Source organism: Mytilus edulis, chromosome 6 (genome assembly GCF_963676685.1).
Source record: "Mytilus edulis chromosome 6, xbMytEdul2.2, whole genome shotgun sequence".
Classification (NCBI taxonomy): Eukaryota; Metazoa; Mollusca; class Bivalvia; order Mytilida; family Mytilidae; genus Mytilus; species Mytilus edulis.
Genome location: NC_092349.1, coordinates 9,380,186 through 9,405,597, shown reverse-complemented (window position 1 = coordinate 9,405,597; position 25,412 = coordinate 9,380,186). Strand labels below are relative to the sequence as shown.

Here is a 25,412-nt window from a genome sequence, read left to right as displayed (position 1 = left end):
AATGGAGAAGTCGTGTTATAAAAAATACTAACTCCTCAGGAACAGATGATACATATATATAATGTCTACTTTGTCGGACTGTATTGCAATTTCGTTCATGAACACGTACACAAACAATAATTGCTATTATGATAAGTTATTTGTAGAAACGGCAGTCGGTAATTCATTGTTTATTTGACACCAAAAAAAAAAACAGAGGACCAAGCTATGTTTGTAGTACGTTTGTAATTCGTTTATATGTTTATGAAAGGTGATAACAAAAACACTGCATCCAACCTAAAATCTAAACTTTTGAATAGACGTTTAAGATTCATTCGAGTACTCGCGAGTACTCGAGTATCATGACTGAGTATACGAATATTAAATTTCAGATCTTTTGACATCCCTACTTTTTATATATATGTATTTACCCCGGTGTGTATCCTGATATAATTATATCTCAGTGCATAGAAATATTTTTAGCATGCTTAGTATAAACTAGCATAGACCTACTTAAACAAACATAATCCCCGAAGAACAAATTCATAAAAATGAAAGAAAATACAAATAAAATGATGTGGTTCCTTAATTTAGAAAGACACATGAATCGTCAGACAGACACGTGAATCGTCATACAATGAAAATGGACAGTACTATTTTTAAAAGATATCTCGTTTATTTTTCTCTTGGTGAATGGTAAAACTATATGACAAAGCATGCTGGTCTCATTGACCTCATCTCCTTATTTGCATAGTGTACAATTCAATATTAAAAATGCACTAAACCGTTCAATAACGTAATGATAATATACACACAAAAATAATGTTAGTAAAACAGGAATGCCTACAGTTACAAAGTACTTGACCCGTTATAGAAATTCCATCCACACTGTTTTAGTGTTGACTCACTATGGGGTAGATTTCATACAGCAAAATAATGGCAAGATAAATACAGGAGTACATTTTGTTGTGTATATCTCTAGTAAATGTTTTTTTTTAAAACTGCAATGCCAAAAAAAGGTAAAAACAAACTGTCTAGTTTAACCCTATATTATAAATATATCATAAATATTTATATTCCAAAGTACCTAAAAAGGGAAATGCAGCATGAAAGCCAATGAGACACATATCCACCAAACATCAAGATAAATTTATGCAAACAACTATAGTTCAGCGTCTCCAACAATAAAAAATCTATATCAATAGTAACTCATAGAGTTAACTACTAAAGACTCCTGCATGGCAAAATGTAAGAAAAGTCAAACCAAAAAAAATTTATATTGGAGTTATTGCTTTCTAATTTTTATTCATGTTCTTTTCCATTATTGGATATAAGTGTAAAAGATAAAAAAAAATAGATCTTCATATTAGAGAAATTAGTTACTGTGGCGAGCATCACTGATGAGTTTTTTGTAGACGAAACGCGCGTCTGGCGTAAATAACAAAAATTTGATCCTGGTATCTATGAGTTTATTTACAACCACTGGGTCGATGCCACTGCTGGTGGAGGTTTAATTTCTCAAGGGTATTACCAGTCTAGCAGTCATCACTTCTTTGCTGACATGAATAATCATTGATATGGTCATATTTATAAATTAACTGTGTACAAAAGTTTTGAATTTATAAAATACTAAGGCTTTTATACCTCAGTAATAGATTACCTTGGCAAAACTTATAGGAATTTTGGTCCTCAATGCTCTTCAATTTCGTACTTTATATGGACTTTTAAACTATTTTGAGACGAGCGTCACTAATGAGTCTTTTGTAGACGAAACGCGCGTCTGGCGTAAAAACAAAATTTAATCCTGGAATCTATGATGAGTTTATATACATAGCTGTAAAAGAGAGGCGATGGTACCAAGGGGATATTCAAAATTAAGTTGAAAATAGACTGATAACGCCAAGGCTAAAAAGCAAAGACAAACAAGCATACACAACAACAACATCGAAAACTAAGGATGGAGTAACACAAAACCCATCTATGACGGCTTCAAATTGCAGAATATAATATAAGAAGCCAGGAATAGGTTATTTTATTCCTTAATTTGAAGGACAATTTTTATACATTTTTTGCGTTTTGATAAGAAATTAAAAACAGATAAAAGTGACAAGATAAGAAAAAACAGGTTTTAGTCATTAAATATATCAAAGCCTACATTGTCGGGGAGTGGCCAGTATAAAAGATGCACAATGATCCAAATGAGTCGCACATACTATTTAGAGGGAACATGTAGTTTGTTGGTTGAAGGTCATATAGTAATACATCAACTTTATCGATTATAGCGAGGGATCTGAATTCGTCATGTTTGTTGAATAATAATGTATAATATTGAGAATGGAAATGGGGAATGTTTCAAAGAGACAACAACCCGACCATAGAACAGAAAACAACAGAAGGTCATCAACAGGTCTTCAATGTAGCGAGAAATTCCCACACCCGTAGCCTTCCTTCAGCCATTCAGCTGGCCCCTTAAAAAATATATATTCTAGTTCAGTTATAATGAACGCCATACAAAACTCCAAATTATACACAAGAAACTAAAATTAAAAATAATACAAGTCTAACAAAGGACAGAGGCTCCTGACTTGGGACAGGCGCAAAAATGCGGCGAAGTTAAATATGTTTATGAGATCTCAACCCTCCCCCTATACACAGGAAAAAGTGCCACGCATGTTTTACATATGTTTTACGTATGTAAAACATGCGTTTGGAAACGCATGGGAAACGTCTTTTTCCTACCACGCATGTATAACGCATGTTTTAAACACGTGTTATTCCTGCGTTTTACGCATGAAAAATACATGTGCTGTAAAACGTTCTGTTTTACACATGAAAAATATATGTAATGTTAAACGCATGTTTCAAAACCATGCATTAAACAAGTGTTGTAAGAAACATGTGTATAATATGCATTTTAAATGATGCGTATAACATGTGTGTAACAAACATGCGTATAAAGCATATTTCAAACAAATTATAAGATATTATTCCAAATCATCCTTAAAACCTTTGTCAAGTTAACTAGTTCACATTCCATATGTTCCACAAAACCAAGACGAGTTCTGTTTACTTTTGAAGGCTGTTCCCTGGACATATAATTGCTTTGATCAGTTTAATTTGGACTCTGTTGGATAATTGTCCAATTGGCAATCATACAACATCTCTTTATGTTATTTTGACCACAAATCTCCTTTTGACAAGCAACATCAGTATCCTATTGCAGACCAGACTTTAAAATTTTCCTGTTTGAATACACCAATAAACAAAAGTAATATCTGTAACATGATTTTCATGTTTCTAAAACCTCTATCAGGTACATTTGACACTAAGATGTTTGAAAAGACTATGACATGAAATATTAGATGGGATAAAAACCGACAATCTTTTATCTCTGTAGTTTCATTGGCAGTAATACCACAACTCTTTTATAAAGAGGTCAAAATCGTCTTAAATGGATTTTGTGGAATGTTGTACATGTATTTCACAATTTTTGTTAAAATGTTACTTATGGTTAAACTTTGACAAACACATTTGTTGACTTATGCATGTAATATGAAAAGAAAAACCCCAAAAGAGTATTAGATGTTTCCTTTAGCATCAATTTAAATACAATTTTGAAGTTGTGTCCCTTGCCGGTTTGATAATAACCAATGTCTTGAGAAATCTGAGATTGCATTATTTTTTTAAACATGTAAAATGGAAAATTCAATAATCCACTTTAAAGAATCTCATTCATATTTTTTTTCCCTGTTGCCTATTTGTTGCAGAATATATATTTAAAAAAAAACTTTCAAAAAATTGATTTCACTATACTTTTATTTTATACAGCAATCTCAAAACGTTACACAAATTTTTTATGTTTTTTTGTTGTTGACATAATAACAATATCAATAGAATGTTATATCTTCTAAATGTCACTCTTCTTGAAGTTGTCTTCATCTGAAAAAAAAAAATCACATTCATAATCATACATTTAAACTTAATTTGATTTATTCCGATATACTGTAAGTTGTTAGTTTTAAACATAATGACATACCCTCAGTGACTTTTAAACATGCTTTTCTGTCTCATTTTGGTCTCTTGTGGAGAGTTGTCTCATTGGCAATAATATACCACATCTACTTTTTTATATTTGTCTCCTTTTTATATAACAACATATTTGAATAAAACTGGAAAAAAACAAACTAAACATTATTGTTATACACATATGTATGTTGACCAGTTTTACAAACTGTTGATACCGGTACCTAAATTTTGACATTGTACAAGATCATGTTCTTTTGCTTATTTTTAAATTCTTCTTCAATGGTCTCTGGTGGAGAGGAATGACTCATTGGCAATCATACCACATCTTCTTATTTTTATATTAAACTTTAATATATGTAGTTAACCAGATGCTCCACAGGGCGCAGCTTTATAAGACCACAGAGGTTGAACCCTGAACGGTTGAGGCAAGTATGGACACAACATTCAAGCAGGATTCAGCTTTAAATTTGGATTGTGATTAATTAGTTGACACAGCATATGTTTCTGACACATAATGAATGTGGTCTTATAAACTTAAAATTTTTTGCCTTTGAGCAATTCACTATGCTGTTGAATATTAATCCTCTCAAAAAATGTTTGAAGAAATTTTTTTTTTATTTATGAAATCTGAAATGAGAAAAATTGACCCCCCCCCACTTTATTCACGTCCCCCTTTCCCTTATTCCAAAACTGATCTCAATTCAAATTGCTAATTGAGTTTGCAACAATAACTACTTATTGAAATACATCATAAAATATTAAAATGTAAAAAAAAGTGCTTGTTATCACTGAATGGTAAAGATTGTTTTAATTTATCAGTTGGTAGTAAAAGTGAATATACATTGTATATTGTATAAAACAATGATTTAAATTGATTCAACTACTATTCTGGACAAAGAAAGATAACTCCAATTGAAAATTTCTTGCTATTGCGCAATATTGTGCAATTAGATATTTCTTGCTATTGCACAGTATTGCTATTGCACAATACTGTGCAATTGAAAATACTTGCTATTGCACAATACTGTGCAAATGAAGATTTCTTGCTATTGCGCAATACTGTGCAATTTAAAATTTCTTACTATTGCACAATACTGAATTGAAGATTTCTTGCTATTGCTGAATACTGTGCAATTGAAAATTTCTTGCTATTGCACAATACTTAATATAATAATTTTGGATCCTGATTTGGACCAACTTGAAAACTGGGCCCATAATCAAAAATCTAAGTACATGTTTAGATCCAGCATATCAAAGAAGCCCAAGAATTCAATTTTTGTTAAAATCAAACTTAGTTTAATTTTGGACTCTTAGAACTTTAATGTAGACCAATTTGAAAACTTGACCAAAAATTAAGAATCTACATACACAATGAGTTAGATTTGGCATATCAAAGAACCCCAATTATTTAATTTTTGATGAAATCAAACAAAGTTTAATTTTGGACCCCGATTTGGACCAACTTCAGCACTGGGCCAATAATAAAAAATCTAAGTACACAATGTACATTTTTAGATTCAGCATATCAAAGAACCCCAAGGATTCAATTTTTGTTAAAATCAAACTAAGTTTAATTTTGGACCCTTTGGACCTTAATGTAGACCAATTTGAAAACGGGACCAATAATTAAGAATCTACATACACAGTTAGTTTCGGCATATCAAAGAACCCCAATTATTCATTTTTTGGTGAAATCAAACAAAGTTTAATTTTGGACCCTTTGGGCCCCTTATTCCTAAACTGTTGGGACAAACTCCCAAAATAAATCACAACCTTCCTTTTATGGTCATAAACCTTGTGTTTAAATTTCATGGATTTCTATTTACTTATACTAAAGGTATGGTGCGAAAACCAAGAAAAATTCTTATTTGGGCCCCTTTTTGGCCCCTAATTCCTAAACTGTTGGGATCTCAACTCCCAAAATCAATCCCAACCTTCCTTTTGTGTTCATAAACCTTGTGTTTAAATTTCATTGATTTCTATTTACTTTTTAAAGTTATTGTGTTAAAACCAAAAATAATGCTTATTTGGGCCCTTTGTTTGCCCCTAATTCCTACACAGTTGAAACCAAAACTTCCAAAATCAATCCCAACCTTCCTTTTGTAGTCATAAACCTTGTGTCAAAATATCATAGATTTCTATTTACTTAAACTAAACTTATAGTGTGAAAACCAAGAAAATGCATATTTGGGCCCTTTTTGGCCCCTAATTCCTAAATTGTTGGGACCAAAACTTCCAAAATCAATCCCAACCTTCCTTTTGTGGTCATAAACCTTGTGTTTAAATTTCATAGATTTCTATTTACTTAAACTAAAGTTATAGTGCGAAAACCAAAAGTATTCGGACGACGACGACGCTGACGCCAACATGATACCAGTATACAACCAAAAAATTTTCAATTTTTGCGGTCATATAAAAAATTGGAAGCAATTAAAATTTGTAATAAAAACAATCTTGCAATACAAAATGTAACCACAATTGATCTTTTTACTTACAAAATCGAGCAGTTTTTAAAGTGTTATAGCCATAAGAAGTTAGTTGAAACTTTTCATTCATTTATTTATAGGTAACCCATGAAACTTTAGCAACTGCAATTTTTTTGGAAAAGCAAATATTAAAACATTTATTTTTTTTTAAATCTCTCTCCAAATATTACATATACAAATATATATTGATACACATACCTACTTTTTTTGCCTACAGAAGTCATTTCTATGAAAATATCCTTTGGTTTTGCTTGGCTTTCCAGAAACTCCTGTAACATAAATGAAATAAAATTAAGTTTTGAATAAATTCTTTATTAGATGTCATTTTGTACTAATTATGAACATGGTAAAGGTACAAATAGTTTCAATTCACTCTCAATGACAGTGTTTTGCCATACAGGGTTACAGCTAATTTCCTTATGCATGTAGAGCAAAACTTTGGTTAGCTTGCTTGCTTTGTTTGTATATTGTACATTCATAATTAGGATAACACCCAATTGAATTCAAATATAATATATACAGGTTTAACTATGCCTAAATATATATTGTTTAAAGATGTCAATCTTATTCGCAAAGCTTGTATAAACAATTATACAAACAAAGCAAGCAAGCCAACCAAAGTTTTACTTTGCAAGCATAAGGAAATCACCTGTAGTACATGCCGGATCATCATGTTCCATCCTTTTAGACATCTCTAAATAAAACACTAGATTCTCTATAAATATTTGGTTTATCAAAATGTCAGATTTGTCCATTTTCATAATTTTGTTTTTTATCTCCATGGCCGAGGGGGCATCATCTGTGTGCCATCATGGGACACAGATGATGCCCCCTCTTGCATATGTATAATGTTATAATTAAGGGCCATAACTCCAGAACAGTAAGTGTGACCTACCCAAATTTGTACTTGATCTGCATTTAGTGTGTAAGTTTCATAATATTTGGTTAAACAATTTTACCCCATGTCAGATTTGCTCTAAATGCTTTGTTTTCAGAGATATACATTTTTTGTAAGCCAAAATCTATATTTTACACCAATGTTTAATTTTCCATACAAGGGGGTTAATTGCCATAGCTGTATTTTTAGTGGGAGATATTATGGACATAATTGTGCAAATCGTGATACAAGCATGAAATTTGGTATAAAGGTTGACTAAATGATACTAAAAAAAAATCCGCTGCTGGCCAGAAAAAAAATTCATTTTTTCAAGATGGCCACCACACATTTCGGAAATGGCGTCATTACAAATTGACAATAATTCGTTAATCCTTTAAAAAGTGTGTTATATGTTAAATCCAATGTTAGATTTGATAAAAAGTAAATGACAGTTCCTAAATTACGACTAGACAATACATTAATGAAACTAAAGGTGACTTCCGGTTTCAAAATGCCAGCAAAAAGGTCAAAAATTTCAATTTGTTTACTTTAAAGCAACTTCACAAGGGATGTAGAATCCAATGTAAGTTATGATAAAACGTTAAAAAAAAGTTCATAAGTACGACGAAACAACACATAAATGAAGAAAAATAGTGACTTCCGGTTCCAAAATGGCGGCAAATACGTAGAAAATATTTTTATAATTTCAATCAACTTAACAAGTGTTAACACTCTTTGTTAAGTTTAAATGCCTAGTTTGGTTAGAAAGACAGATTGCTTATTTTATAATTATCTGATAGTTGCCTATACATCAACCCGTACAAGGAAGGCCAGAACGGTAACATCTACAGTTACCAACACAGCTCGGTTTTCGGCTCCGCATTTCAAATTTTTCTGACACGAGGATGCAACGGCAGTCAAAGAAATCCATTTTGGTTTCCAACTGTCATTGATTCTTTCTTTCATACAACCACAGTGTTCATGACTTGGAACACGTACCTGTCGAATACATGAATCAGGCTGAGCCCAAGCAACTCCTTCTTGATATATTTCTCTTTTGATGTGCTCTGGAAAAGAACCTCTTGTAGGTGGAATTGCATCACAATGCCGCTGCTTCCTGGCAAACAATTCACCTCGTGCCTCGCTCCATACTTAAGCCTAAAAAAAGCATCATTTACATCTGGAAAACCTTCCATTGTTAGCCAAGCTGACCTTTTGCCTTTCTCGTGACAATTCGACAAAGTGCCACATCCACTAAATGCTAGGACGAAAGGAAAAGCAGCTACACAAGGACCAAACGCATTTGATATGTCACGTGCAAGAAACCATCAAAAGTCGTTATTCCTTCCATAAACCTATCCGCAATTTGTTATACCTAATTTTGCGATTGCTGCAATTCTTGATACTATTACATCTGTGCCAGTACTACCTAAAATTACATTTTACAACACTTTTCATAATCATGCCGAACATGGACAAACATTCGTGTATCTGCTTCTTCATGATTACAAGGGGATAGATAGCAAGTATCTTTATTGAAATTGCAAAGAATATTTTCACCATGAGTTACATACACATTTGTATCAGTCTCTTAAGAAGCAATTTTGTCATCAAGAAACTTGAACAATTTGTTTTGTTGTCATCTTCACAGAGAAAACTACTCCATACCCTTGGTTTTCTACCAGAACCAACACCTTTCCATTTGGCACAAGAACCTTGTCTTTGTCTTGTCACAGCCTTTAAATTATTCATTTAGTAAACATCAAATACAATGTCTACTTTTGAATACTTATCGATGCAAGATTTTACATAAGGCAGTATGACATCATTAGCATAATCATCAAATATTTTTGCCCAACTTTGTAAACTGGAATTAACCATTGCTGCCCCACCAACGATAAATGCGTCCGAATTCGGATCAGCAAATCGCAGAATGTTTCAAGTAAACCCATTTGCAGCGATTTAATACCACTGTTTCAAGTGACATCCTGAGATAAAGACGGAGGAGCAGTTTGGTTTCTATGGATAAAGAAATATTCCAAGTAAACTGTCTACTGTGACAAGAGATGAAAAGTCTAGAAAAGATATCGCAATCACTTTTAAGGTTCTCTAGCTTTGTTTTTGACAAAGACATTTCCAGTTTCATTTTGCGGCCAAAATAGGAAGTTGTTCTTTTTTATTTGGTTATAAAAAGCAGGTTTTCCTTCGTTTTCCATTTGCTTCAAAAGATCTTCGTATTGTTTAGACCAATATCTTGGAGTTTATTTACACATCTTACCTGTTTCCGAATCAACAATTTCCTAAATGAAGTATTTTTTTTACAAATCTGACGACTCTTCTAGAAATGAATTTCCAAACTCGTTCATACTTGCAAAGCCTTTAAAGCTGTTTAAAGAAATCTTTTTGTGTTTTCGTAGAATCTTCATTATGTCGTTCGTCTGTTTTAGAATGACCCAAACCACTAGATCTTTCAAATTAATCTTCTAGTATACTGACTCCTGGTCCAGATACCATCCATTTGTCTAAACGGGATCTTCGATTAATCCTATGGCACCAATATTGCCCTTTACAATTGCCTTGTCGGTAACGATCGAGCATAATTTACACGATCAAGACCTAAAATAATACGCTATCATGCTCTATAAGGACTGTCTAACTCATGAAATGAGCATAATACCAAAATCAGAAGAAGTTCTTAATTTATAATTGAACGCCAGGAATTAAACTATGGTCGAGATGACTCTATTTCCTTACACCAGTCTTTTAAATCATTGAACATCACAGAGTCATGACATAATTATATATTCTGAGTTTAGCTTTCATAATCTGAAATTAACAATTTTTAAGCAAAATACATGCGCCTGTCTAGTCCTAGGTACATTTGAACATACATAAAAAGAATCTGCCGTTCTTGGTGTTGCAATATTGGCTTCAGTAAGACATCATGTCTATCCCCTATCACGCAATATATCACCCAGAGTTTTATAATATGTCATTTCAATGTGCAATCCACCAAACATGACGATACAAATATATTTTCCTTACAAATCAGGCCATTCCCACTGAACCGGCTTAGGCATTTCCAAAAGTGGCTGATCTGCAGTGACATTTGATGTTTCTCCAGATTAACTACATTTTCGCCTTAACCATCGAATACCTGAGAATTGCCTGGTAGTGCATACAAATCGCTCTTGATGTCTATAAATAGTTTGCACATGCGCAAAAGTGTGAAACACATGTGTTTCATAACCTTGAAAAATGTTATTAAACCAATTCATAATACCATCAGAAATCCAAAAACACTAAATATATAGTAAATAGTTCAAATGTTTTTGAAAGAATTTTGTTACATTTTCACGCATGCGCAAATACTGGATCTGTCAAATATTCATTTTTAATAAATATGTGATGTAAGGAAGGTAGCTACCAAACCCGGTAATTGGTTTTTACTAAAAGAAGTTCAAAGAAAAGTTTTTCAGAAAAATCAGTATTTTTAAACTAAAGAAAACAGCCATTTTAGGAAATGGCCGTGGCCATCTTGAAAAAAATAATATTTTTTAATGGCCAGCAGTTATTTCTTACAAAGTATATAATAATGATGCTTTGTGGTAATTTTCATGCTTGTATCATCATTTGCACAATTCCCTCGATTTTGCTTGCTAATATCTTCCACTATATGATATTTTTCTAAGACCATCCACCAGAACTTGCAGTTGTCTTATAAAAAATAGGAGATGTGATATGATTGCCAATGACACAGAAATTAACGACATAGCCACCATACAGCGTTCAACAATGAGCATTGTCCACTCTGGACCAACTATATTTCTTTTAGTTTATATAAACTTTTCTAATCTATTATTGAGTATTTTTAAAAAGAGTTTTCCTACACAACTACCTATTGTGATGCTGCTTAAAATTTGAGGGGTAATCTTTAGATCCGATTTTATGTAATGGGACAATAAATCTTTTAGCCATTATTTCAGGAAATTTTCCTGTTGTTAATACATTGTTAAATATCTTTACAAGATATTTAAGCATATATGATTGGCTGCACTTGAGCATCTCATTTATTATGGAGTCAAAGCTGCTTGATTTATTGTTTTTAATTGGTTCACAGGGGCTTGTTTAGTAGGTTAGACAAGCTTTTACTGACAATAGCGATCGCTAACCGAAATGTATTTTGGTTTTTTATATAGGATAGCGATCGCCATTGACAGTAAAAGCTCATCTGACCCACCTGTGAGTGGTTTAACTGCTTCATTAATCTCTTTTTATACGACCGCAAAAAATATTGTGTGTGGTATAATGCTATTGTGTTGTCATTTAGTTTCCGGACAATAACTTTAGTTTAAGTGAATGGATCTCTTTTAATTTTTACAAGAAGGTTCAATACCACTAATGGAAGGTTGGGAGGGATTTTGGGGGTTATGCAATATGGTCCCAATAATTTAGGGGCCAAAAAGGGTGCCCAAAATATACATTTTTGTAGTTTTCAAACAATAACTACTGTTTAAGTGTATGAATCTCTCTGAAATTATACCACAAGTTTCCATACCATGAAGGGATGGTTGGTATTGACTTTAGAGGGTTATGGCTCAAAATGTGTTGGAATTAGGGACAAAAAAAGGGGAAAAACTAGGTGTTTTTGGTCAATGGACAATTAAGACATTTAAAGCAGTGTAAATAAACTCATCATAGATACCAGGACTAGTATATACGCCAGACGCGCGTTTCGTCTACAAAAGACTCATCAGTGACACTCGAATTCAAAAAAGTTAAAAAGGCCAAATAAAGTACGAAGTTGAAGAGCATATGATAAGGGAGATAATTCAAAAACATTTAATATACAATGTAGGGAATGTTTGGATTAAGGATGTTCGATACTCAGTTTAAAATTAACAAGCTTTTTTAAAAGACTGTTATGGATTGATAGTATATAAATAAAGAAACTAAAAAAAGCAGAAAAAAGTGGAGAGTCCGTGTACTTGTTTTCAAGATATATGCCATTTAAAATTTGACGGGAAATTAATCTCTCTATGTTTTCCATACATTTAACATTGTCACCTTTTTTGTTTCAAAAACTATGAAAAAATAACAAGGATTTTAAAAGATTTTGAAATATGGCTTTTTTAATTTTATGTAATAAAATTATGAAAAGAAAAGTAGAGGTTAGTGGGCATTTTTTACTCCTTGTAAATTATGTTCAAAGAAATGTCAGGTTTTGGACTAATTGCAAAAAAGGGAGCCTCCGAGGTGGTAGTAATTTTCAATTTTTTTTTCAAAATTTCTTGAATTCCAAATTTTTGAAAACTTTGAAGAAGAAATTTAACTGCACAATATTGCGCAATAGATTTGTAAGATCTTGACATTTGCTTAGTGTCAGAAACTCATATTACATGTATGTCAAAATTTTGTTCACAATCCAATTCAAAGCTGTATCAAGCTTGAATGTTGTGTCAATACTAGCCCCAACTATTCATGGTTCACCCTCAGCGGGTCGTAAAAAGCTGTGCCTTGCAGAGCACCTGGTTCTGTAATTTTATAATCCAATTCTGTGAAAATTTTAATTTGATATGACATTCTTAAATAAGATATCTAAGCCCATGATTTATAAATGTGTTCTTACCACATGTACAGTACAGCCTGTGACATTCTCTTAATTATGTCCACCCTCTTGCATGGTCAACATCCTATGGTGGCCATTTATTGGGGTATTCAATCTTGAGATGTTGGCCATTTATTGGGGTCATAAAACATAGGTTGATGTTTTATCTAATAATGTTACCTGTTGTAATCAATCAGGGTTGAAGTTTTCAACTTGTATGTTTCTTTAAAATTTACCTGTACAGGTAACTTAGGTTTCTTTCAAAATTGACATTTCACCTTTTTTTGAAAATGTAGAGAATAAGACATTGTTTTAGTCTTTGTTAATCATGTTAATTAATATTATTTTTGATTTTTCGGTCTTTTGAATTTATTCAAATTTATTTTTTATTTTTTTTTATTTTTTTTTATTCATTTTTTTAGGATTTTGTTTCTTATTTTTTTTTAATGTTTTCTTAGTAAGAATCTTGAGAGGCAAAAAGACAAAAATGTCAAAGATAAAGTTATTGACTAGCATTTGAAAGACAACAGACTTTAATTTTTTTTTTTTAAAGTAAAAAAAAAAAATTTATAATGTACATGATGTTCATTGTATTTAATTATTTATTTGCATTATTTAATGAATTATCATTAATAATAATTAATAATCAAGCAAATGATATTTTTAAAGAAACCATAAAGGAAGTATTTTTTAGCAAGCCTGTTTCTTAACAAAATAAAATGACCAGACAATATCAATCCTCTTATAATAAATTTTTATAACATTTTTTATTATTCAGGAAAACTACAAATATCATTATACGGTTTTAATAGGAAAAAACTATTTTTGTCTATTTTTTTTTTTTTTTTTTTTTTTAATCTGAAATCAGGAGTTAACATATAATGGACATGTTAAAGAGACTTATTTTCCAAAAAAAAATATTTAAAGAAAAAAACTGTCTTGCTTTGTCTTTTTGAAACAAATGTGAACTTATTAATTATGACATCTTCAGTTTGGCTAATATATGCCCGTTAAAAGCCAAAATTTTACAAAATACACTTATATAGATGATTACACTTTTATGGTCTTAATTAAATCATTTTTTACTGTGTACATTTATATTGTTGGAAGTGCTGGACTGGTATGATACATATTATTGATATACATTTGCAAATATTTCCCTAAACCCAGGCGTTTTAGATAAAGTTAACAATTTCAGGGACTTGAATGAATTAAGACTTTAAAACCCTTAATGAAAAATCAATTTAAAGAAATATATAAGAACATTTTTGAAAATAGATTTAAGAATAAAAACTTTGGTAAAAACTGTATTCTCAAATGTGTTACATAGAGAGTTAGTGGTCATAATTTAGAAATAGAAAATAGTGGACAATATAAAATTCCTAGAAAAGATAGAATATGTAAACTATGCCACTTGCTGGACAATGAAGACCACTCCTTCCTTAATTGTAAAATTAACAAAATAACTTGAGATAATCTTTTTGAAAATTGTTTACCTTCTTATAATATTGTCGCTTACCCCCCAAAAAAGTGAAAGAAATACTGAACCTTTATTACATGAATATGTTGAAAATATTGGCTCCCTTATAAAATAGTCATTATTAGAACTAAGAGCAGAAACCTAAAAAAAATCCATGTGTTTTAATTTCTTATAGAATTGTTAATTCTTTGCATTATTATTGTTTTTTTGTTTGTTTGATTTTTTGTCACAAACTAAATACCATATGTTTATATGATAGTACAAATATTAAATTTTGTTGAATTAATGAATATTTTGAATATATATGTATTCAATAGAGAAATAAGGAATTGCCTAAATTTTATTTAGAATAAGTTTTAAAGACAATCTTTAACATTTGTAAAACAGTATTGAATGCAGATAAGTCTATCTTCTATGATTTAAGTATTAATCATTTTGATTTAAGAAAAATAATTTGAGAAACAACTTTTCAATAGAAAAAGGCAGTCATTGGGAAAGTTTGCATTATATTAGAAGATGATATTCATTTATTGTAAAAAATAACTTTAGTTGATTAAAAAGGTATAATGTCAAAACAAATAGTCACGAGTCAAATTAAAAAAAAAAAATCAGCCTTTTATTCAATCTAGTTATATTATTTCATTTTACTTTTGAATTTTCTTGTCATAATCACAGTAATTAAATTTCACAAACACATACATGTATATTTTACCTGAGACACATGACCTGTTAGTTTATATAATTTTAACACTTCAATGCAGTCAAGATTTTCCTTTATCCTTGACTAGTTTTTGATTAATACCTTGTGTATTAATTAAGCGACAGGGGGTATAATGATGGACATATAGGGCCACCATGGTGGACATAATTTTTATGGCCACCATGAATAAGATAATGTCACAGGTAGTACTGTACCAGTCACCCCAGATTGAGAAACCAGGCCAGGATATTCATTTTATGCCAGGTCACTTGTTTTCACAGTCCTCTAGTCTGGTGTAATGTATTGTTAGCATACCTGCCAAATGTCACTACAATGTATTTGTGGGGGATTTCCCCCATGAAGGCTCAAAAAAATAATTTTGTCCATAATTTTTAACAAAACAATTAATTTTAAAATGGCCATAGGCTTGTAATTAAAGTAAGCAGAAGCCAAAAAACAACTTAAAAATGTATTTGAAGGCCCCATTAAAGGTTTTGTTGGACTACAATAGCCATCTTGCACGTAAAACCCCCATGGGCATTTTGAAATGTTGGCAGGTATGTGTTAGTATTACTTATAGTTCCGTAACTCTTTCTCCCAAGACCGCCACCTGCCATGTTATCATTCTTGTCAGGAATTTGATCTTGCCAGACTTCCGGCCCTATTGGACTCTTTGTCCCTAGATAGAAACTATAAGTATGATATCACTCATTGGGTTCAGGACAGTTAACTACATGTAATAGGATTTGAATTGAGAGGACGCTCATCTTTTGGCTCCCACTTTAGGGACTGTTACAATAACATTAACAAGTAGACTAGCGGCAGCCCCACTGTATATGTATGGTATTGTATCAATATTACTTATATTTAACCATATATATTTGTCTTTTAAATAAACATCTTATTGTTCATTGTTGTTTACGTGCTTTGATAGTTTATCTCCGAACTTGGGAAGACAACAGGAATATTACGAAGCCAGTGTTAACTTCACTCCCGTTTCACTCGCTACCAAAAAATGTATAGTTATCAGAGACATATACATTTCAATGGTTATAAACAGATAAAAGAGGAACAGTCAAACTCATAAATCGAAAATAAACTGACAACGCCATAGCTAAAAATGAAAAGAACAAACAATAGTTCACACGACACAACATAGGAAACTAAAGAATAAACAACACGAACCCCACCAAAAACAAGGGGTGATCTAGGGTGCTCCGGAAGTGTAAGCATAAATGGTCATCTGGTTCTACTTTACAGTCTTAACTTAAGTTCGTGCATGTCTTTATAATTTACTCAAACTGGATAAATCACAGAAGATTGATTCTAGTGAAGCTCTACTGTGATATTCAAGTTTGGTATATTTTTACCCCGTTATTGTCATATTGATAGGATTTCACAAACTCCTGTGGATAAATAAATCAGTTTTGGAAATGGCATTTAAAAATCCTTCGTGAAATGTTAATCAAATAAAATATTAAAGTTGAATTCTTACCCATCTTGTCTTTAGTGTCCTAGATTGAAGATATCCTACATTGTCCTAGCTGCATCTCATTTCTTCCATAAAATTTGGGTTTGCTTCACGAATCATGATGTCAATATCAGTGTCGTCTGTCTGAACGCTCGTTTCCGGGTGAACCGTACGGGCTAATATTAAACCAAAGGCGAAGCATTAAGGATTCCATTTAAACGGCATTAAATTATCGAAATCCATGCGTAGAGTTATAAGTAATAAAAACAAGTAAACATGATTAATAATTGTATGTAACCGATTGGACCTTAAAAAAAAATATAAGAATGTGGATTCCGTAATTTCCTCTGAGTCTCCATGCCAGTGTAATGGTATTTCCCGCGGTTATTTTTGAACAACTTATAAATAAAATACGGTATGACTATCACCTGCCACTATGTACGGTCTAACAGAATGAACAATTTTGCAAAGACTCACTCAGTGTAAGTATATCGATTCGGTGAATCAATTAACATGAAAAAAAACTCTGTAATTTCTAAATAATTTTACTGGACACAAAGTCACAAAACACACGGGCACCTGGTCAATTCGTCACCTTATTTAAGTAAAATCGGCACCTTTTTTCAGGACATTTCTGCAATTGATTTTTTAACTGTCACCTAATATTAAAAACGGTTTTCATCTTTAATTTGAAAGTAATTTTTGGTTCTCTTCTCTACTGCAGTATATACAGATGAGGATAAAAAGAAGAGAAAACACTTAAATTTTATCATTGATTTTTTTATGATAATCTGCCTTTCCTGATTTTCCTGATCTTTTCAGTGGCAGATCCATAACTTTTCCTAAGGGGGGCCCGTTGACTAACCCCTAGAACCCCCCCCCCCCCCCCCAACCCGGAGCCGCCTATGCTTTTACCTGTCTACTTGAAAACAATGAATACGATTGTTTGCTTAGTATTGTGCAGTTGTCATGAAATAGAAGTTCTATTATAATAAATATAGGTTCCAGTAGGAACAGATCTATTGTGGCTCCATTGATTGTTTATACAGAGAGCACACAAGCTGATCATGTAAATTTGGCATAAAAATTTGGTTAAATGTCCAATGTTAGATGGAGAAACAGCACTGTATATAATTAGAGCACCTAGATTCTACATGTGAAAATATGGTTCCTTTTTCAAAGGAGGTTTAAGGATCAGTTCAATTATATTAGATAGCTTATAAAACAATTATGGGAGTCTTAAACAGTTCACTTGCAAGACATAATATTAATTTTGGGTATGGACATAACTACTGTTGGGTTACCCGAATTAACAAGGGGCGGATTTGACTTGTTATGCCATATTGACTATCAAAGGTGCCCATTTGACCAGGTGCCAAACATGGCAAAATGACTAGAATTCGGACACAGTGTTAAATCAATTAAGATATATACATTTTTGTGTTGGAATGCACACTACACTGGCAGCTTTATTAACCAAGCTACATTAGATTGTAACTTGAGTTATATTCCTTGTGACTAATATACATGCGTTAAAATTATACAATTTTAAATAATGATATTGAAAATAAGGAGATCAATGTAGTATGATTGCCTATGAGATTACTATCTACTAATGTCCATATGAACTGGATTTAAGCATCTATATAGGACACCTTAATACCTTTAACAATGAACAAAGCTCATACTGTCAGCTACAAAAGATGTATAATAGGCCATCAAGGCTTGACATGACAAAATGTAAAATGATTTGCCAAAATAAATCAAATATGACAGACTGCATCAAACAACAACTAAATTTTTATCTGTACTTGGAACAGGCATAAATAGATTGTTTGGACTGTTGTGTAACAGCACAAAAGAGGAACAAAGTGGTGAAATCGGTTAGAAGTTGTTTTGATTCATTGAATTGGTACAAAGCTAAAACAATCTAACATGAAGACAAACAATCAAAACTTAATAGTACTTTCAGTTATTGAAAGCTCATTAAAAGCTAATAAAAACTCAAACATTATATATAAACCATGTTTTCCAATACATATATGTATAGATGTAGTTATCAGAGAAATTTGTTTTACAATTTTTGTTTAACATGTTTAATTATCGAATAAACTGATATATTTTTTATTAAAGTTTCCAAGCAAGTCAATACATGCAATAACAAAAAACTTTTGGGACAGAAGACACTGTTTAAAAAAACGTGACCAAAGAAAAGAGAAGGAAATGTACTTGTAATCGACACTGGAGAAAAAATGGACTCTACAGGTAAGAAGTTTTATTCTGCAATGACTTTTGTTCAATAGTTAATCTTTTTTTGAATAAAAGAATGTGTAAAGTATATTTTAGTGGGACAGCATCCCAACAAACAATGAATCAGAAGAGATATCAAGTTGTAAATATTTTGCTTACTGAATCCGGCAAAGTTAATACCAAATGTGCCATGCTATAAATTATCCTTCATCTGAAGAAGGTATGAATATATGCAACCGGAATTTTACAGAAAAAATCTGTCCGTGATTATGTCTATATGCTAGCCGCAAATTTTTCACTGCTTTTGCATATCTAGTTAGGTTAGTACTTTTTCATCTTTTTTAAATTTTGTCTTGCAAAACAACACACTGCAGGGATAAAGTAAATGCAACAAGTTTTCATTTTATCGATTTTTTTTCATGTTTGCACATTCTTTTTCCTATATAATGTTTTGGTGAAGTTAAATAATAGTAGTTTGTACACATGTTGCCACTTGGAAATATAAATGATATGGAAAATAGCATTGTGAGCTCTCTCAAGCCTATGTGAGTTGTAGGATTATATATATATATATGTGATGTCTGAGCAGTGGCAGATCCAGAAATTTTCATCATTTGTTCATACGTAGGGGGCCTCTGACTGCCCAAGAGGGCGCCTGCTCCGGTCATGCTTCAGTGATTCCCTATATAATCAACCAAATTTTTACCTGGCCCCACTCTAAATCCACCTTTCCTAAGACCAGTTAAATAATCAGCTTTGGTCAATTATGCATTGAAATTCTGTTAAATAAGGAAGGTGTTTTGACTTTTTCTAGTTCAAAAACTAAGTGCTGGGAAACTATTTTTACAGGAATTAATAGTCCCTCTTTAAAATGGAAAGTATAATGAAAATGGCATTGTAAGCAATCTCAATCCTATTGTTCAACTTCATGTTTGTTTTTATAATTTTTTTTATCAAATTTAAAGGTAAGTTTGGCAAGCTAAAGCCATGGATGAGTTCAATAAATGTTGCAGATTAGCTTTTTTTTGCAGGAGATAAGCTGCTTTAGAAAACTGCATTTGTTACTTATTTCAAGTATAATAACTTGTTGATTTTGCGCATTTTTTTCATAAGAATGTTCATTATATATTTGCCTTTCATGAACTTTCAACTTTCAACATCACAAATGTCTTTTAAATTAATCACCTTTTTTATGTTAACAGAAGAAATTGTCACATGGAAATGTCTAGGGCAAATTAGAAAGGAGAAGTAACTCTGCTAGGAAGCAGTTCCAGTCATTTGTAGCAACAGGACTGTGATTAATAGAACTTTAATATAAACTGAATCAAAATATAGAATTTACCAAAGTTGTGTCAGATGACAATCTCATGCTTCTATTGGAGGACATCAATGATGAGAAGTAAAGGAAAAGACAATAAATGACAGCATATCAAATATCACAATGTATATTTAGTCAGTTTTTCATTTGAACTATGTGTGAATTTTGTCTGCTTAACAAAATGCTTTAAAATTAAAATATTAAATATTTTAGGCAGACATGTTTTTGTAATTTTCATTTATTTTTCAAACTTTCAAGTTATTACATTCTTCAGTGGCGGATCCAGTCAAAAGCCCATTTTCAAAGGGGTTTCCCAACCAAGGATAAAGGAGGGGTTCCAATCATGTCTTTCATTTTTAAATTGTTAATTTCCACTACAAAAATAAAAAAAAATAAGTCAAGGATAAAAAATCAGTCATAAAAAAAAAATATAATTTTGAAATTCATGTAAAACGTATGTATAACATGTATTTTACATGAGTTTGTATTAACACATGTTTTACACATGTGAAATATTTCATGCGTTTTGTAACGGATATTTAATATATGTTTTTGCACGCCTGTTATACGCATGTTGTAAAAAACATGCGTTTAACGCACAAAAAACATACGTTTTACACATGTTTTCTCTACCATGTGTAAAACATGCGTGGCACTTTTTGCTGTGTAAATATACCTCTAGCCAATGTAACTTCTAGTATTATTATTTTTTCTTTCTTAGATTCACCAAATACATTCTGTGATAGACTATCACATCTTCATAATTGTATTAAACAACCGTCATATTTGATGAATAAAGGAAAAGGCGGTTTTAGGTAAATATCATGACTCATAACAAATATATCATCGAGACCAAATGCGAAACCGAAATCCTAACGTTGTATTGCTACCTTAAGGTGAAAAATGTATTTTTTTCAATTTCCACTTTAAATAGGTTTGTTTTGTTTTTAGTTAGCTTAAACGAGTAAATTGGAATACTTGGTTTTACTTATGATTAAATAAGTAAATAAATATAAGAAAAATATGACATTAAAACCCAACTAAAAATATAAATTATAGATATAGATATAAATTAAGGGTTCCATACTGCGGTTGTTACGTAAAGTGCAATATTTCTGTTATAAAAGGGGTAGCCAATAGAGTATGAAGTGTTTTTGTCAAAATATCTATATTGGTTGCTGAGGAAAATAAACAACAAAATTAACATATTAGAAGATTTTAATTTTTCAGGATTGAATCTATAATCTTAACAAATATAGATTTGTGGCATAATTTGTCTACAAAAAGCAAGTCTGTTTCGTAAATGCCATAAAAAGGCAAAACAAAGTTAATACATATCTGTGGTTTAAACATTGATTTATTAGAACTAAATGACAACCAGGCTTAACAACATTCGTGAGATTTAATCAACAACTCTATGTTAATAGACAAGTTGAAATCGTCATCAGCATGTATTTTAATGTAAAGCAAGTTGTTATGACTTCTCTAGGCGATAACACTTACTAACCGCATGTTATATACAGTGCATGCTAAACACCTGCCTAAAACATTCACGAACAAGCTGACAAAGAATTTCAATTAGAGACCACAAGGAATTCAGGTTTCTATACTTCTAAAGGGAGAGACCGATTTCACTGAGCCGCTACTCTTATGAAACTATACAAAGTTGGAAATCTGTGATATGACGTATAAATGTTGTGTTTTGTACTTCCGAAATTTGTCTTTTAAACAATTTTGTTTCCCCATGAAACGTAAAATTTTGAGAAAATATCCAAATTCAGAGATCTTTATCCATCCGTGTCTTATTTGCTGTCGCGCATGCTCGTCTACAAAAAACTCATAAGTGATGCTCGCCACAGTAACTATTTTCTCTAATATGAAGATATTTTTCTTTATCTTTTACACTTATATCCAATAATGCAAAAGAACATGAATAAAAATTAGAGAGCAATAACTCCTATATGAAGTTTTTTTTGGTTTGACTTTTCTTACATTTTGCCATGCAGGAGTCTTTAGTAGTTAACTCTATGAGTTACTATTGATATAGATTTTTTATTGTTGGAGCCGCTGAACTATAGTTGTTTGTATAAATTTATCTTGATGTTTGGTGGATATGTGTCTCATTGGCTTTCATGCTGCATTTCCCTTTTTAGGTACTTTGGAATATAAATATCAATTTGATAAAAATAATTGATAATATAGGGTTAAACTAGACAGTTTGTTTAACCTTTTTTGGCATTGCAGTTTAAAAAAAAAAAACATTTACTAGAGATATACACAACAAAATGTACTCCTGTATTTATCTTGCCATTATTTTGCTGTATGAAATCTACTCCATAGTGAGTCAACACTAAAACAGTGTGGATGGAATTTCTATAACGGGTCAAGTACTTTGTAACTGTAGGCATTCCTGTTTTACTAACATTATTTTTGTGTGTATATTATTATTACGTTATTGAACGGTTTAGTGCATTTTTAATATTGAATTGTACACTATGCAAATAAGGAGATGAGGTCAATGAGACCAGCATGCTTTGTCATATAGTTTTACCATTCACCAAGAGAAAAATAAACGAGATATCTTTTAAAAATAGTACTGTCCGTTTTCATTGTATGACGATTCACGTGTCTGTCTGACGATTCATGTGTCTTTCTAAATTAAGGAACCACATCATTTTATTTGTATTTTCTTTCATTTTTATGAATTTGTTCTTCGGGGATTATGTTTGTTTAAGTAGGTCTATGCTAGTTTATACTAAGCATGCTAAAAATATTTCTATACACTGAGATATAATTATATCAGGATACACACCGGGGTAAATACATATATATAAAAAGACTTAGTCAAAATAAATATGGCGTCTTAAAAGGTATCAAGTCAATTTTGATCGGCACAAGTCTTTCTCTATTACTATACACAGATATGAAAGTATCTCCTTTGTTTAGATTCTATTACTGATGCTGTATGTTTATGCTATTGACTCAAAGCATTACCACATGACTTTGAAAAACAACAATTGTGACCTTTAAGACGATCATTATATTAACATATCCTTCTATGGCAAGCGGGTATCATATGGACACTTTGTTTGTTAATATGTTTGTTAAACACATATGTTGCAATTTTGTTTGTATGCTGATTCTGCAACACTTACATGTACTAGACATGATAGATAAATTTGACGTAAAAACTGCGATTAGTTAGCACATTTTACATAATCACTTAGACGAAGTATAGATTGGCTACGAACTAGACATCATTGAAATGGGAGCCAGCTCTGTGGGCCCAGCTGTAAATAACGTGTTTTCACTTGAAGACAAAGTGTTTGATCTTTGCAATAGATGTTGTACATACATTATTACACACCCTTTGCCGTTGGTTAATGTACACATCAAGTATATAAAGTATGAAATCATAAAGGTTCTTAAGATATAGAGCGGACACAATTTGTAAGGAAAGGACGGACCGATCGACAGAAGTTGTCCATACATTATGACATACCAACTGGTTTTGGCTAATATATATGTCAGGTATGTAATATTTTATATTCATATTAAAGTAGATTCCTTAAATCAAATTTCAGGATGCATGATACTAAGTAGATATAGGGAGATGTGGTGTGAGTGCCAATGAGACAACTCTACATCCAAATAACAATTTATAAAAGTTAACCACACGCTATAAAGGGCCCTAAAATTATTCGTGTAAAACCATTCAAACGGGAAAACCAACGGGCTACGCGTAAATTGATCCAAAAACGGAGCTTCTGCTAAAATATTTAATATTTGGAAAAAGTACTCTCACTTTTGCGCAAATAAACCGGATGTGTCATATTTCACTTTATTTTTTTGTTTTGTTTTAAAAGTGTTTTTTGAACATAAAACATTTAAAATCATGTACAAACAGTCTAATTTTATTTATGTGGACAGAAGAACTGACGCATATAAGAGTCTATAAAGAAAGAATAAGACAGACTGCTAATACTCTTTTTAATTGTAGTCTTTCAACATATTTTTAAAAGGGTTCATCGCAGTCATCAGCATATTACAAATCGCAGCTGTGGCAACGGTACTCATAACCACTCTGAAAGAAGAAAAAGGATTTTCAATAACTTGAGAATTATAACAGAATGACAGAATTAATGTTTGAATTTTGATGACTAAAAATTTAAAATATATTCATACAGAATCAGCCACTATAAATTGTGAATGTACATTGTCGGTATTGACACTTCATTTGATCGTTTTTCGTGTTTTGGCATGGCATTAGAAGTTTCGAACATGTGAGTTTAGTTATCCATTTTGTTTCTTTCGCCTCTCTTTTCACCCGATATTTTTATGACGCTGAAATAATTGACGTCATATAAAAATAAATTATCATATTGATGATACATGTCAAACACTTACCCCGTTACAGTAGCAAGTTCCATGACATTTTGTATAATTTTCTCCACAACATCCCCCGTGGTGTTTCCCTTAATAAAAACAGTAAGTGGCGCATCCCGCTTTGCCTAAGCTACAAGCAGCTCTTGCATGTCTGTCAATTACCACACCTTAAAGGAGGATTAAATGAAAAGTATATTTTAAAAAGGCAACAAAAATGTACCGATATTCTAAACTTGTAAATCAGTTATTATCATACAAATCAAGATAAAACAAAAAATATGAAAACACCCTAATGAACTCTTAACAGAGCTAGACTGCATGTTTGTGAAATATGTCTTATATAAGCCTAATTTGAATTGAAACTGCATGTAATTACAAAATTTACAAACTTCCTTTAGAAACGAATCTGTAGTGCACATGCACTATTCAAAATATAGTGGTTGTTGATCAATAATATATTAAACCAATCTTTTATATTTTATATTTACTCTGTTTTACAAGTTAGAAAAAAATTAAGTTGCCCTTTTTTAGGTTGAGCATACTAACCTGCATCACTTTCTATCCACATAGAAGCTAAAAATAAAATAAATGTTTCAGTTTTTCAGTTTTTCAATGACAAAAACAAATAACATTAGATATAAATTTACCAACCGTTATGGATATCTTTGTCCCAGATGATGACTACTTCATGTTTCGTGTTGCTTTTGCATTTTATAATTTTTTTTTTGTTTGTTTGTTGGTCGTTTTCTGATGTGTTTTTTTTTATTATTATTGTCATGACGTTTACAGCATGCATTCTATGTACGAGCTTTAATATAGCTTTGGTGTCTT

General features: G+C 31.5%; 2 long non-coding RNA genes across 2 annotated transcripts; one reads left to right on the top strand and one right to left on the bottom strand.

Annotated features, from left to right (window-relative positions):
- Window positions 1-3,814: 3,814 nt before the first annotated feature.
- Window positions 3,815-16,749, bottom strand: LOC139525973 (uncharacterized). Its single transcript, XR_011665069.1, has 3 exons — window positions 16,652-16,749; window positions 6,690-6,760; window positions 3,815-3,918 (listed from the first exon to the last, which is right to left on the bottom strand). It is a non-coding gene; the product is annotated as an uncharacterized lncRNA (long non-coding RNA).
- Window positions 16,750-17,025: 276 nt separating this feature from the next.
- LOC139525972 (uncharacterized) lies at window positions 17,026-20,325 on the top strand. The gene is made up of 3 exons (XR_011665068.1): window positions 17,026-17,109; window positions 18,761-18,892; window positions 20,080-20,325. It is a non-coding gene; the product is annotated as an uncharacterized lncRNA (long non-coding RNA).
- Window positions 20,326-25,412: the final 5,087 nt, after the last annotated feature.